At 45.1% G+C, this 14,945-nt stretch overlaps 10 non-coding genes and 2 pseudogenes across 10 annotated transcripts; all 12 read right to left on the reverse strand.

Annotated features, from left to right (window-relative positions):
• Positions 1-578: 578 nt before the first annotated feature.
• On the reverse strand, positions 579-769 carry LOC141179421 (U2 spliceosomal RNA). The gene has a single exon (XR_012255438.1). It is a non-coding gene; the product is annotated as a U2 spliceosomal RNA (small nuclear RNA).
• A 1,114-nt stretch (positions 770-1,883) lies between these two features.
• LOC141180287 (U2 spliceosomal RNA) lies at positions 1,884-2,074 on the reverse strand. Its single transcript, XR_012256047.1, has one exon. It is a non-coding gene; the product is annotated as a U2 spliceosomal RNA (small nuclear RNA).
• Positions 2,075-3,186: 1,112 nt separating this feature from the next.
• LOC141180288 (U2 spliceosomal RNA) lies at positions 3,187-3,377 on the reverse strand. Its single transcript, XR_012256048.1, has one exon. It is a non-coding gene; the product is annotated as a U2 spliceosomal RNA (small nuclear RNA).
• Positions 3,378-4,492: 1,115 nt separating this feature from the next.
• On the reverse strand, positions 4,493-4,683 carry LOC141180289 (U2 spliceosomal RNA). Its single transcript, XR_012256049.1, has one exon. It is a non-coding gene; the product is annotated as a U2 spliceosomal RNA (small nuclear RNA).
• Positions 4,684-5,798: 1,115 nt separating this feature from the next.
• Positions 5,799-5,989, reverse strand: LOC141180290 (U2 spliceosomal RNA). Its single transcript, XR_012256050.1, has one exon. It is a non-coding gene; the product is annotated as a U2 spliceosomal RNA (small nuclear RNA).
• A 1,115-nt stretch (positions 5,990-7,104) lies between these two features.
• Positions 7,105-7,295, reverse strand: LOC141180291 (U2 spliceosomal RNA). Its single transcript, XR_012256051.1, has one exon. It is a non-coding gene; the product is annotated as a U2 spliceosomal RNA (small nuclear RNA).
• Positions 7,296-8,410: 1,115 nt separating this feature from the next.
• LOC141180292 (U2 spliceosomal RNA) lies at positions 8,411-8,601 on the reverse strand. The gene has a single exon (XR_012256052.1). It is a non-coding gene; the product is annotated as a U2 spliceosomal RNA (small nuclear RNA).
• A 1,115-nt stretch (positions 8,602-9,716) lies between these two features.
• LOC141180294 (U2 spliceosomal RNA) lies at positions 9,717-9,907 on the reverse strand. The gene has a single exon (XR_012256054.1). It is a non-coding gene; the product is annotated as a U2 spliceosomal RNA (small nuclear RNA).
• Positions 9,908-11,022: 1,115 nt separating this feature from the next.
• On the reverse strand, positions 11,023-11,213 carry LOC141180295 (U2 spliceosomal RNA). Its single transcript, XR_012256055.1, has one exon. It is a non-coding gene; the product is annotated as a U2 spliceosomal RNA (small nuclear RNA).
• A 1,115-nt stretch (positions 11,214-12,328) lies between these two features.
• On the reverse strand, positions 12,329-12,537 carry LOC141179934 (U2 spliceosomal RNA; annotated as a pseudogene).
• A 775-nt stretch (positions 12,538-13,312) lies between these two features.
• LOC141180077 (U2 spliceosomal RNA) lies at positions 13,313-13,404 on the reverse strand (annotated as a pseudogene).
• Positions 13,405-14,522: 1,118 nt separating this feature from the next.
• Positions 14,523-14,713, reverse strand: LOC141180297 (U2 spliceosomal RNA). The gene has a single exon (XR_012256056.1). It is a non-coding gene; the product is annotated as a U2 spliceosomal RNA (small nuclear RNA).
• Positions 14,714-14,945: the final 232 nt, after the last annotated feature.

Below are 14,945 nucleotides of genomic sequence, written 5' to 3' on the forward strand. Positions count from 1 at the left end.
AATCAACCAAACTTTTTGGGTTGGGTTCTCTTTTATAGTCTGCAGGCATTAAATGAAAGAAGTCAGTGTTCCAGCAGAAGGAGACAACGTTTCAGAAAAGGCATTGTAGCAAACCAAAAAAGAAATTTCAAGCGCAGCAGAGTAACCAGCGCACATACCTGTTAGCTCAGGTGAGTTTAAAAGGCTGCTGTTGATAACAAGGGCATTTGCTAAATAGATGGTGTGTGTGCAACAATATACTGAAAGGTCAATTATATTGTGCAGCTTATCTCACCACCTGTAGTTATTTAGGTGAAAGCTCCAAAATGCTTGCCTAATATGTCTGTTTATCCAAAAGGAAGTAAAAAGGGAGAGCTAGAAAGATAGCATTGCATCACATTACATGGCAATGCAATGCACAGTTGCTGAAGTTGAACCAAAATGAGCTTGTAATCTGGCTTCTGCAACTTTGAACATGAAAAATCCAATGAGGAGAAGAAAAGCAAAGCCAAAGAGTCCATCCCAAAATCCGACAAACAAGCAAAATGAACAAAAAACATTGAATTCAATTCTTTCTGATTTTAGAAACTGCATTAAAGAAGGGATGCACCGGTCCTGGAGATACTGCAATACCAGGTCAATGCGTGGAGTGGACAGAGCAAGCTCTTTTTCCATCTCCCTGTTCTAAAAATCCATTTAATATATGGTCCCCAGATAGGGGACGTATCAGATATTAAACTGATAAGAACAGATACTACACTTGATCTTAGCCAAAAGGCCGAGAAGCGATAACCAGAATTGGTTTCAAACTACGGAGCCACCCAAGGATCCTGAAAAGTCCATTTGTGGAGATGAGCTCCTGGACTCCCGTTAAGAAGACATGTTGTCAACCTCTAGATCCCTTACATGCCTGCACTTTTCGGCTTGCTGCTGCTGCAATCCACGCGTTTTAGATCTGCATAACTCCACCTCTTTAAACACAGCACCTTCACCCCCTGCTGTTCCCACCCGCCTCAACACCGTTGGAAGGGAGGAGAACCAATTAAGGCGGGGGGTGGGGTGGAACGAGCAGCTGTCTACCCTTAGCAGGAGGGCTCCTGATTACATACCTCTCCTGCTGCTGCTGCTGCTGGCTGTCCAGCAGCAGACTGAAGGTGGCTGCTGCTGTGCACAGGTATATAAAGGCTCAGAGCCTATTATGACACGCGCAGCCAGCGTTCCATTGCCACATTCCATCTACTGCAGGCAGGATACCTGGCTGGCTGAATGTCGCTGAGAAGCTCACAGAGACCGCCATAAGCAACAGTTTAACAGAATGCCACAGACTAATCAACCAAACTTTTTGGGTTGGTTCTCTTTTATAGTCTGCAGGCATTAAATGAAAGAAGTCAGTGTTCCAGCAGAAGGAGACAACGTTTCAGAAAAGGCATTGTAGCAAACCAAAAAAGAAATTTTAAGCGCAGCAGAGTAACCAGCGCACATACCTGTTAGCTCAGGTGAGTTTAAAAGGCTGCTGTTGATAACAAGGGCATTTGCTAAATAGATGGTGTGTGTGCAACAATATACTGAAAGGTCAATTATATTGTGCAGCTTATCTCACCACCTGTAGTTATTTAGGTGAAAGCTCCAAAATGCTTGCCTAATATGTCTGTTTATCCAAAAGGAAGTAAAAAGGGAGAGCTAGAAAGATAGCATTGCATCACATTACATGGCAATGCAATGCACAGTTGCTGAAGTTGAACCAAAATGAGCTTGTAATCTGGCTTCTGCAACTTTGAACATGAAAAATCCAATGAGGAGAAGAAAAGCAAAGCCAAAGAGTCCATCCCAAAATCCGACAAACAAGCAAAATGAACAAAAAACATTGAATTCAATTCTTTCTGATTTTAGAAACTGCATTAAAGAAGGGGTGCACCGGTCCTGGAGATACTGCAATACCAGGTCAATGCGTGGAGTGGACAGAGCAAGCTCTTTTTCCATCTCCCTGTTCTAAAAATCCATTTAATATATGGTCCCCAGATAGGGGACGTATCAGATATTAAACTGATAAGAACAGATACTACACTTGATCTTAGCCAAAAGGCCGAGAAGCGATAACCAGAATTGGTTTCAAACTACGGAGCCACCCAAGGATCCTGAAAAGTCCATTTGTGGAGATGAGCTCCTGGACTCCCGTTAAGAAGACATGTTGTCAACCTCTAGATCCCTTACATGCCTGCACTTTTCGGCTTGCTGCTGCTGCAATCCACGCGTTTTAGATCTGCATAACTCCACCTCTTTAAACACAGCACCTTCACCCCCTGCTGTTCCCACCCGCCTCAACACCGTTGGAAGGGAGGAGAACCAATTAAGGCGGGGGGTGGGGTGGAACGAGCAGCTGTCTACCCTTAGCAGGAGGGCTCCTGATTACATACCTCTCCTGCTGCTGCTGCTGGCTGTCCAGCAGCAGACTGAAGGTGGCTGCTGCTGTGCACAGGTATATAAAGGCTCAGAGCCTATTATGACACGCGCAGCCAGCGTTCCATTGCCACATTCCATCTACTGCAGGCAGGATACCTGGCTGGCTGAATGTCGCTGAGAAGCTCACAGAGACCGCCATAAGCAACAGTTTAACAGAATGCCACAGACTAATCAACCAAACTTTTTGGGTTGGGTTCTCTTTTATAGTCTGCAGGCATTAAATGAAAGAAGTCAGTGTTCCAGCAGAAGGAGACAACGTTTCAGAAAAGGCATTGTAGCAAACCAAAAAAGAAATTTTAAGCGCAGCAGAGTAACCAGCGCACATACCTGTTAGCTCAGGTGAGTTTAAAAGGCTGCTGTTGATAACAAGGGCATTTGCTAAATAGATGGTGTGTGTGCAACAATATACTGAAAGGTCAATTATATTGTGCAGCTTATCTCACCACCTGTAGTTATTTAGGTGAAAGCTCCAAAATGCTTGCCTAATATGTCTGTTTATCCAAAAGGAAGTAAAAAGGGAGAGCTAGAAAGATAGCATTGCATCACATTACATGGCAATGCAATGCACAGTTGCTGAAGTTGAACCAAAATGAGCTTGTAATCTGGCTTCTGCAACTTTGAACATGAAAAATCCAATGAGGAGAAGAAAAGCAAAGCCAAAGAGTCCATCCCAAAATCCGACAAACAAGCAAAATGAACAAAAAACATTGAATTCAATTCTTTCTGATTTTAGAAACTGCATTAAAGAAGGGGTGCACCGGTCCTGGAGATACTGCAATACCAGGTCAATGCGTGGAGTGGACAGAGCAAGCTCTTTTTCCATCTCCCTGTTCTAAAAATCCATTTAATATATGGTCCCCAGATAGGGGACGTATCAGATATTAAACTGATAAGAACAGATACTACACTTGATCTTAGCCAAAAGGCCGAGAAGCGATAACCAGAATTGGTTTCAAACTACGGAGCCACCCAAGGATCCTGAAAAGTCCATTTGTGGAGATGAGCTCCTGGACTCCCGTTAAGAAGACATGTTGTCAACCTCTAGATCCCTTACATGCCTGCACTTTTCGGCTTGCTGCTGCTGCAATCCACGCGTTTTAGATCTGCATAACTCCACCTCTTTAAACACAGCACCTTCACCCCCTGCTGTTCCCACCCGCCTCAACACCGTTGGAAGGGAGGAGAACCAATTAAGGCGGGGGGTGGGGTGGAACGAGCAGCTGTCTACCCTTAGCAGGAGGGCTCCTGATTACATACCTCTCCTGCTGCTGCTGCTGCTGGCTGTCCAGCAGCAGACTGAAGGTGGCTGCTGCTGTGCACAGGTATATAAAGGCTCAGAGCCTATTATGACACGCGCAGCCAGCGTTCCATTGCCACATTCCATCTACTGCAGGCAGGATACCTGGCTGGCTGAATGTCGCTGAGAAGCTCACAGAGACCGCCATAAGCAACAGTTTAACAGAATGCCACAGACTAATCAACCAAACTTTTTGGGTTGGGTTCTCTTTTATAGTCTGCAGGCATTAAATGAAAGAAGTCAGTGTTCCAGCAGAAGTAGACAACGTTTCAGAAAAGGCATTGTAGCAAACCAAAAAAGAAATTTTAAGCACAGCAGAGTAACCAGCGCACATACCTGTTAGCTCAGGTGAGTTTAAAAGGCTGCTGTTGATAACAAGGGCATTTGCTAAATAGATGGTGTGTGTGCAACAATATACTGAAAGGTCAATTATATTGTGCAGCTTATCTCACCACCTGTAGTTATTTAGGTGAAAGCTCCAAAATGCTTGCCTAATATGTCTGTTTATCCAAAAGGAAGTAAAAAGGGAGAGCTAGAAAGATAGCATTGCATCACATTACATGGCAATGCAATGCACAGTTGCTGAAGTTGAACCAAAATGAGCTTGTAATCTGGCTTCTGCAACTTTGAACATGAAAAATCCAATGAGGAGAAGAAAAGCAAAGCCAAAGAGTCCATCCCAAAATCCGACAAACAAGCAAAATGAACAAAAAACATTGAATTCAATTCTTTCTGATTTTAGAAACTGCATTAAAGAAGGGGTGCACCGGTCCTGGAGATACTGCAATACCAGGTCAATGCGTGGAGTGGACAGAGCAAGCTCTTTTTCCATCTCCCTGTTCTAAAAATCCATTTAATATATGGTCCCCAGATAGGGGACGTATCAGATATTAAACTGATAAGAACAGATACTACACTTGATCTTAGCCAAAAGGCCGAGAAGCGATAACCAGAATTGGTTTCAAACTACGGAGCCACCCAAGGATCCTGAAAAGTCCATTTGTGGAGATGAGCTCCTGGACTCCCGTTAAGAAGACATGTTGTCAACCTCTAGATCCCTTACATGCCTGCACTTTTCGGCTTGCTGCTGCTGCAATCCACGCGTTTTAGATCTGCATAACTCCACCTCTTTAAACACAGCACCTTCACCCCCTGCTGTTCCCACCCGCCTCAACACCGTTGGAAGGGAGGAGAACCAATTAAGGCGGGGGGTGGGGTGGAACGAGCAGCTGTCTACCCTTAGAAGGAGGGCTCCTGATTACATACCTCTCCTGCTGCTGCTGCTGCTGGCTGTCCAGCAGCAGACTGAAGGTGGCTGCTGCTGTGCACAGGTATATAAAGGCTCAGAGCCTATTATGACACGCGCAGCCAGCGTTCCATTGCCACATTCCATCTACTGCAGGCAGGATACCTGGCTGGCTGAATGTCGCTGAGAAGCTCACAGAGACCGCCATAAGCAACAGTTTAACAGAATGCCACAGACTAATCAACCAAACTTTTTGGGTTGGGTTCTCTTTTATAGTCTGCAGGAATTAAATGAAAGAAGTCAGTGTTCCAGCAGAAGGAGACAACGTTTCAGAAAAGGCATTGTAGCAAACCAAAAAAGAAATTTTAAGCACAGCAGAGTAACCAGCGCACATACCTGTTAGCTCAGGTGAGTTTAAAAGGCTGCTGTTGAAAACAAGGGCATTTGCTAAATAGATGGTGTGTGTGCAACAATATACTGAAAGGTCAATTATATTGTGCAGCTTATCTCACCACCTGTAGTTATTTAGGTGAAAGCTCCAAAATGCTTGCCTAATATGTCTGTTTATCCAAAAGGAAGTAAAAAGGGAGAGCTAGAAAGATAGCATTGCATCACATTACATGGCAATGCAATGCACAGTTGCTGAAGTTGAACCAAAATGAGCTTGTAATCTGGCTTCTGCAACTTTGAACATGAAAAATCCAATGAGGAGAAGAAAAGCAAAGCCAAAGAGTCCATCCCAAAATCCGACAAACAAGCAAAATGAACAAAAAACATTGAATTCAATTCTTTCTGATTTTAGAAACTGCATTAAAGAAGGGGTGCACCGGTCCTGGAGATACTGCAATACCAGGTCAATGCGTGGAGTGGACAGAGCAAGCTCTTTTTCCATCTCCCTGTTCTAAAAATCCATTTAATATATGGTCCCCAGATAGGGGACGTATCAGATATTAAACTGATAAGAACAGATACTACACTTGATCTTAGCCAAAAGGCCGAGAAGCGATAACCAGAATTGGTTTCAAACTACGGAGCCACCCAAGGATCCTGAAAAGTCCATTTGTGGAGATGAGCTCCTGGACTCCCGTTAAGAAGACATGTTGTCAACCTCTAGATCCCTTACATGCCTGCACTTTTCGGCTTGCTGCTGCTGCAATCCACGCGTTTTAGATCTGCATAACTCCACCTCTTTAAACACAGCACCTTCACCCCCTGCTGTTCCCACCCGCCTCAACACCGTTGGAAGGGAGGAGAACCAATTAAGGCGGGGGGTGGGGTGGAACGAGCAGCTGTCTACCCTTAGCAGGAGGGCTCCTGATTACATACCTCTCCTGCTGCTGCTGCTGCTGGCTGTCCAGCAGCAGACTGAAGGTGGCTGCTGCTGTGCACAGGTATATAAAGGCTCAGAGCCTATTATGACACGCGCAGCCAGCGTTCCATTGCCACATTCCATCTACTGCAGGCAGGATACCTGGCTGGCTGAATGTCGCTGAGAAGCTCACAGAGACCGCCATAAGCAACAGTTTAACAGAATGCCACAGACTAATCAACCAAACTTTTTGGGTTGGGTTCTCTTTTATAGTCTGCAGGCATTAAATGAAAGAAGTCAGTGTTCCAGCAGAAGGAGACAACGTTTCAGAAAAGGCATTGTAGCAAACCAAAAAAGAAATTTTAAGCGCAGCAGAGTAACCAGCGCACATACCTGTTAGCTCAGGTGAGTTTAAAAGGCTGCTGTTGATAACAAGGGCATTTGCTAAATAGATGGTGTGTGTGCAACAATATACTGAAAGGTCAATTATATTGTGCAGCTTATCTCACCACCTGTAGTTATTTAGGTGAAAGCTCCAAAATGCTTGCCTAATATGTCTGTTTATCCAAAAGGAAGTAAAAAGGGAGAGCTAGAAAGATAGCATTGCATCACATTACATGGCAATGCAATGCACAGTTGCTGAAGTTGAACCAAAATGAGCTTGTAATCTGGCTTCTGCAACTTTGAACATGAAAAATCCAATGAGGAGAAGAAAAGCAAAGCCAAAGAGTCCATCCCAAAATCCGACAAACAAGCAAAATGAACAAAAAACATTGAATTCAATTCTTTCTGATTTTAGAAACTGCATTAAAGAAGGGGTGCACCGGTCCTGGAGATACTGCAATACCAGGTCAATGCGTGGAGTGGACAGAGCAAGCTCTTTTTCCATCTCCCTGTTCTAAAAATCCATTTAATATATGGTCCCCAGATAGGGGACGTATCAGATATTAAACTGATAAGAACAGATACTACACTTGATCTTAGCCAAAAGGCCGAGAAGCGATAACCAGAATTGGTTTCAAACTACGGAGCCACCCAAGGATCCTGAAAAGTCCATTTGTGGAGATGAGCTCCTGGACTCCCGTTAAGAAGACATGTTGTCAACCTCTAGATCCCTTACATGCCTGCACTTTTCGGCTTGCTGCTGCTGCAATCCACGCGTTTTAGATCTGCATAACTCCACCTCTTTAAACACAGCACCTTCACCCCCTGCTGTTCCCACCCGCCTCAACACCGTTGGAAGGGAGGAGAACCAATTAAGGCGGGGGGTGGGGTGGAACGAGCAGCTGTCTACCCTTAGCAGGAGGGCTCCTGATTACATACCTCTCCTGCTGCTGCTGCTGCTGGCTGTCCAGCAGCAGACTGAAGGTGGCTGCTGCTGTGCACAGGTATATAAAGGCTCAGAGCCTATTATGACACGCGCAGCCAGCGTTCCATTGCCACATTCCATCTACTGCAGGCAGGATACCTGGCTGGCTGAATGTCGCTGAGAAGCTCACAGAGACCGCCATAAGCAACAGTTTAACAGAATGCCACAGACTAATCAACCAAACTTTTTGGGTTGGGTTCTCTTTTATAGTCTGCAGGCATTAAATGAAAGAAGTCAGTGTTCCAGCAGAAGTAGACAACGTTTCAGAAAAGGCATTGTAGCAAACCAAAAAAGAAATTTTAAGCACAGCAGAGTAACCAGCGCACATACCTGTTAGCTCAGGTGAGTTTAAAAGGCTGCTGTTGATAACAAGGGCATTTGCTAAATAGATGGTGTGTGTGCAACAATATACTGAAAGGTCAATTATATTGTGCAGCTTATCTCACCACCTGTAGTTATTTAGGTGAAAGCTCCAAAATGCTTGCCTAATATGTCTGTTTATCCAAAAGGAAGTAAAAAGGGAGAGCTAGAAAGATAGCATTGCATCACATTACATGGCAATGCAATGCACAGTTGCTGAAGTTGAACCAAAATGAGCTTGTAATCTGGCTTCTGCAACTTTGAACATGAAAAATCCAATGAGGAGAAGAAAAGCAAAGCCAAAGAGTCCATCCCAAAATCCGACAAACAAGCAAAATGAACAAAAAACATTGAATTCAATTCTTTCTGATTTTAGAAACTGCATTAAAGAAGGGGTGCACCGGTCCTGGAGATACTGCAATACCAGGTCAATGCGTGGAGTGGACAGAGCAAGCTCTTTTTCCATCTCCCTGTTCTAAAAATCCATTTAATATATGGTCCCCAGATAGGGGACGTATCAGATATTAAACTGATAAGAACAGATACTACACTTGATCTTAGCCAAAAGGCCGAGAAGCGATAACCAGAATTGGTTTCAAACTACGGAGCCACCCAAGGATCCTGAAAAGTCCATTTGTGGAGATGAGCTCCTGGACTCCCGTTAAGAAGACATGTTGTCAACCTCTAGATCCCTTACATGCCTGCACTTTTCGGCTTGCTGCTGCTGCAATCCACGCGTTTTAGATCTGCATAACTCCACCTCTTTAAACACAGCACCTTCACCCCCTGCTGTTCCCACCCGCCTCAACACCGTTGGAAGGGAGGAGAACCAATTAAGGCGGGGGGTGGGGTGGAACGAGCAGCTGTCTACCCTTAGCAGGAGGGCTCCTGATTACATACCTCTCCTGCTGCTGCTGCTGCTGGCTGTCCAGCAGCAGACTGAAGGTGGCTGCTGCTGTGCACAGGTATATAAAGGCTCAGAGCCTATTATGACACGCGCAGCCAGCGTTCCATTGCCACATTCCATCTACTGCAGGCAGGATACCTGGCTGGCTGAATGTCGCTGAGAAGCTCACAGAGACCGCCATAAGCAACAGTTTAACAGAATGCCACAGACTAATCAACCAAACTTTTTGGGTTGGGTTCTCTTTTATAGTCTGCAGGCATTAAATGAAAGAAGTCAGTGTTCCAGCAGAAGGAGACAACGTTTCAGAAAAGGCATTGTAGCAAACCAAAAAAGAAATTTTAAGCGCAGCAGAGTAACCAGCGCACATACCTGTTAGCTCAGGTGAGTTTAAAAGGCTGCTGTTGATAACAAGGGCATTTGCTAAATAGATGGTGTGTGTGCAACAATATACTGAAAGGTCAATTATATTGTGCAGCTTATCTCACCACCTGTAGTTATTTAGGTGAAAGCTCCAAAATGCTTGCCTAATATGTCTGTTTATCCAAAAGGAAGTAAAAAGGGAGAGCTAGAAAGATAGCATTGCATCACATTACATGGCAATGCAATGCACAGTTGCTGAAGTTGAACCAAAATGAGCTTGTAATCTGGCTTCTGCAACTTTGAACATGAAAAATCCAATGAGGAGAAGAAAAGCAAAGCCAAAGAGTCCATCCCAAAATCCGACAAACAAGCAAAATGAACAAAAAACATTGAATTCAATTCTTTCTGATTTTAGAAACTGCATTAAAGAAGGGGTGCACCGGTCCTGGAGATACTGCAATACCAGGTCAATGCGTGGAGTGGACAGAGCAAGCTCTTTTTCCATCTCCCTGTTCTAAAAATCCATTTAATATATGGTCCCCAGATAGGGGACGTATCAGATATTAAACTGATAAGAACAGATACTACACTTGATCTTAGCCAAAAGGCCGAGAAGCGATAACCAGAATTGGTTTCAAACTACGGAGCCACCCAAGGATCCTGAAAAGTCCATTTGTGGAGATGAGCTCCTGGACTCCCGTTAAGAAGACATGTTGTCAACCTCTAGATCCCTTACATGCCTGCACTTTTCGGCTTGCTGCTGCTGCAATCCACGCGTTTTAGATCTGCATAACTCCACCTCTTTAAACACAGCACCTTCACCCCCTGCTGTTCCCACCCGCCTCAACACCGTTGGAAGGGAGGAGAACCAATTAAGGCGGGGGGTGGGGTGGAACGAGCAGCTGTCTACCCTTAGCAGGAGGGCTCCTGATTACATACCTCTCCTGCTGCTGCTGCTGCTGGCTGTCCAGCAGCAGACTGAAGGTGGCTGCTGCTGTGCACAGGTATATAAAGGCTCAGAGCCTATTATGACACGCGCAGCCAGCGTTCCATTGCCACATTCCATCTACTGCAGGCAGGATACCTGGCTGGCTGAATGTCGCTGAGAAGCTCACAGAGACCGCCATAAGCAACAGTTTAACAGAATGCCACAGACTAATCAACCAAACTTTTTGGGTTGGGTTCTCTTTTATAGTCTGCAGGCATTAAATGAAAGAAGTCAGTGTTCCAGCAGAAGGAGACAACGTTTCAGAAAAGGCATTGTAGCAAACCAAAAAAGAAATTTTAAGCGCAGCAGAGTAACCAGCGCACATACCTGTTAGCTCAGGTGAGTTTAAAAGGCTGCTGTTGATAACAAGGGCATTTGCTAAATAGATGGTGTGTGTGCAACAATATACTGAAAGGTCAATTATATTGTGCAGCTTATCTCACCACCTGTAGTTATTTAGGTGAAAGCTCCAAAATGCTTGCCTAATATGTCTGTTTATCCAAAAGGAAGTAAAAAGGGAGAGCTAGAAAGATAGCATTGCATCACATTACATGGCAATGCAATGCACAGTTGCTGAAGTTGAACCAAAATGAGCTTGTAATCTGGCTTCTGCAACTTTGAACATGAAAAATCCAATGAGGAGAAGAAAAGCAAAGCCAAAGAGTCCATCCCAAAATCCGACAAACAAGCAAAATGAACAAAAAACATTGAATTCAATTCTTTCTGATTTTAGAAACTGCATTAAAGAAGGGGTGCACCGGTCCTGGAGATACTGCAATACCAGGTCAATGCGTGGAGTGGACAGAGCAAGCTCTTTTTCCATCTCCCTGTTCTAAAAATCCATTTAATATATGGTCCCCAGATAGGGGACGTATCAGATATTAAACTGATAAGAACAGATACTACACTTGATCTTAGCCAAAAGGCCGAGAAGCGATAACCAGAATTGGTTTCAAACTACGGAGCCACCCAAGGATCCTGAAAATTCCATTTGTGGAGATGAGCTCCTGGACTCCCGTTAAGAAGACATGTTGTCAACCTCTAGATCCCTTACATGCCTGCACTTTTCGGCTTGCTGCTGCTGCAATCCACGCGTTTTAGATCTGCATAACTCCACCTCTTTAAACACAGCACCTTCACCCCCTGCTGTTCCCACCCGCCTCAACACCGTTGGAAGGGAGGAGAACCAATTAAGGCGGGGGGTGGGGTGGAACGAGCAGCTGTCTACCCTTAGCAGGAGGGCTCCTGATTACATACCTCTCCTGCTGCTGCTGCTGCTGGCTGTCCAGCAGCAGACTGAAGGTGGCTGCTGCTGTGCACAGGTATATAAAGGCTCAGAGCCTATTATGACACGCGCAGCCAGCGTTCCATTGCCACATTCCATCTACTGCAGGCAGGATACCTGGCTGGCTGAATGTCGCTGAGAAGCTCACAGAGACCGCCATAAGCAACAGTTTAACAGAATGCCACAGACTAATCAACCAAACTTTTTGGGTTGGGTTCTCTTTTATAGTCTGCAGGCATTAAATGAAAGAAGTCAGTGTTCCAGCAGAAGGAGACAACGTTTCAGAAAAGGCATTGTAGCAAACCAAAAAAGAAATTTTAAGCGCAGCAGAGTAACCAGCGCACATACCTGTTAGCTCAGGTGAGTTTAAAAGGCTGCTGTTGATAACAAGGGCATTTGCTAAATAGATGGTGTGTGTGCAACAATATACTGAAAGGTCAATTATATTGTGCAGCTTATCTCACCACCTGTAGTTATTTAGGTGAAAGCTCCAAAATGCTTGCCTAATATGTCTGTTTATCCAAAAGGAAGTAAAAAGGGAGAGCTAGAAAGATAGCATTGCATCACATTACATGGCAATGCAATGCACAGTTGCTGAAGTTGAACCAAAATGAGCTTGTAATCTGGCTTCTGCAACTTTGAACATGAAAAATCCAATGAGGAGAAGAAAAGCAAAGCCAAAGAGTCCATCCCAAAATCCGACAAACAAGCAAAATGAACAAAAAACATTGAATTCAATTCTTTCTGATTTTAGAAACTGCATTAAAGAAGGGGTGCACCGGTCCTGGAGATACTGCAATACCAGGTCAATGCGTGGAGTGGACAGAGCAAGCTCTTTTTCCATCTCCCTGTTCTAAAAATCCATTTAATATATGGTCCCCAGATAGGGGACGTATCAGATATTAAACTGATAAGAACAGATTTTTTTTTTTTTTTTTTTTTTTTTTTTAAGCCCGAATTCGTGTACAAAACCCGAGTGTGCTTAAAAAAGTGACAAGTGCCACAAAAAAAGTGCACTAGGATGCTGGTCTTCTTGAAACCCTCTCCAAAAGGAGAAGGGTCCCCCAAACCATTCCCCGTCCCTCCGAGCCAAAAGGCCACAGCGAGGAACAGGGACAAAAAGCCACCTCCAGCCGAAGCCAGAGGCGACCCAATCTTACCCCCAGCACCTGCCCGAGTTCTCACCCGAGCAAGGCACTGGGAGCCAAAGACTGTGCTCCCCTCCCGGAAGAGGGGAGCCAACAACGCTCTCCTCCCGAAAGAGGAGAGCCAGGGGGGTTCAGGGGGGAGCGGAACCTGATGGCCACACACTCCCCCCCTAGACCTGCCAAGAGAGGAACCCGTAAGGGAACCGCATCCCGACAAAATCCTAGTAGGACGTGACACACGTGAATAAGTGGACACACAGTGACAAAGAAATTAAATAAATAGTGAAGGTTTCACAGTATAATACTGCCCGGACCTTCGACCGGGAATTGAAAAATTCCCCATCCTAAGGCCAGAAGGCCCGGAATAAGGGTGTGTGCGAAGAAAGAAAATTTGAAGTGCTTGTGCAAATGTGCCATAAACTCAAGTGGGGTTCCCAATCCCAGTGAGTTAAGGCACCCCAGGGTCACAACTCCTGGGGCACTTCACACTTCGGGCTTTCGATCTTCCCCGGCCCAATGACGTCGATCCTGGGGGGCCATGCTTTCCACCAGATGACTATATTAGCCACCTGGCGTACTAACAAGCGCCTAAACCCCAGTGTGCATAATGTATCAATCTACTAGGGCGGCCAACATCCAAAACCGCCTTTTCGAAAGATACTACACTTGATCTTAGCCAAAAGGCCGAGAAGCGATAACCAGAATTGGTTTCAAACTACGGAGCCACCCAAGGATCCTGAAAAGTCCATTTGTGGAGATGAGCTCCTGGACTCCCGTTAAGAAGACATGTTGTCAACCTCTAGATCCCTTACATGCCTGCACTTTTCGGCTTGCTGCTGCTGCAATCCACGCGTTTTAGATCTGCATAACTCCACCTCTTTAAACACAGCACCTTCACCCCCTGCTGTTCCCACCCGCCTCAACACCGTTGGAAGGGAGGAGAACCAATTAAGGCGGGGGGTGGGGTGGAACGAGCAGCTGTCTACCCTTAGCAGGAGGGCTCCTGATTACATACCTCTCCTGCTGCTGCTGCTGCTGCTGGCTGTCCAACAGCAGACTGAAGGTGGCTGCTGCTGTGCACAGGTATATAAAGGCTCAGAGCCTATTATGACACGCGCAGCCAGCATTCCATTGCCACTTTCCATCTACTGCAGGCAGGATACCTGGCTGGCTGAATGTCGCTGAGAAGCTCACAGAGACCGCCATAAGCAACAGTTTAACAGAATGCCACAGACTAATCAACCAAACTTTTTGGGTTGGGTTCTCTTTTATAGTCTGCAGGCATTAAATGAAAGAAGTCAGTGTTCCAGCAGAAGGAGACAACGTTTCAGAAAAGGCATTGTAGCAAACCAAAAAAGAAATTTTAAGCGCAGCAGAGTAACCAGCGCACATACCTGTTAGCTCAGGTGAGTTTAAAAGGCTGCTGTTGATAACAAGGGCATTTGCTAAATAGATGGTGTGTGTGCAACAATATACTGAAAGGTCAATTATATTGTGCAGCTTATCTCACCACCTGTAGTTATTTAGGTGAAAGCTCCAAAATGCTTGCCTAATATGTCTGTTTATCCAAAAGGAAGTAAAAAGGGAGAGCTAGAAAGATAGCATTGCATCACATTACATGGCAATGCAATGCACAGTTGCTGAAGTTGAACCAAAATGAGCTTGTAATCTGGCTTCTGCAACTTTGAACATGAAAAATCCAATGAGGAGAAGAAAAGCAAAGCCAAAGAGTCCATCCCAAAATCCGACAAACAAGCAAAATGAACAAAAAACATTGAATTCAATTCTTTCTGATTTTAGAAACTGCATTAAAGAAGGGGTGCACCGGTCCTGGAGATACTGCAATACCAGGTCAATGCGTGGAGTGGACAGAGCAAGCTCTTTTTCCATCTCCCTGTTCTAAAAATCCATTTAATATATGGTCCCCAGATAGGGGACGTATCAGATATTAAACTGATAAGAACAGATACTACACTTGATCTTAGCCAAAAGGCCGAGAAGCGATAACCAGAATTGGTTTCAAACTACGGAGCCACCCAAGGATCCTGAAAAGTCCATTTGTGGAGATGAGCTCCTGGACTCCCGTTAAGAAGACATGTTGTCAACCTCTAGATCCCTTACATGCCTGCACTTTTCGGCTTGCTGCTGCTGCAATCCACGCGTTTTAGATCTGCATAACTCCACCTCTTTAAACACAGCACCTTCACCCCCTGCTGTTCCCACCCGCCTCAACACCG

The sequence above is a fragment of the Phyllobates terribilis genome, unplaced genomic scaffold (assembly GCF_046119375.1).
Source record: "Phyllobates terribilis strain yellow unplaced genomic scaffold, ASM4611937v1 Scaffold_30__1_contigs__length_15301838, whole genome shotgun sequence".
NCBI classification, from domain to species: Eukaryota; Metazoa; Chordata; class Amphibia; order Anura; family Dendrobatidae; genus Phyllobates; species Phyllobates terribilis.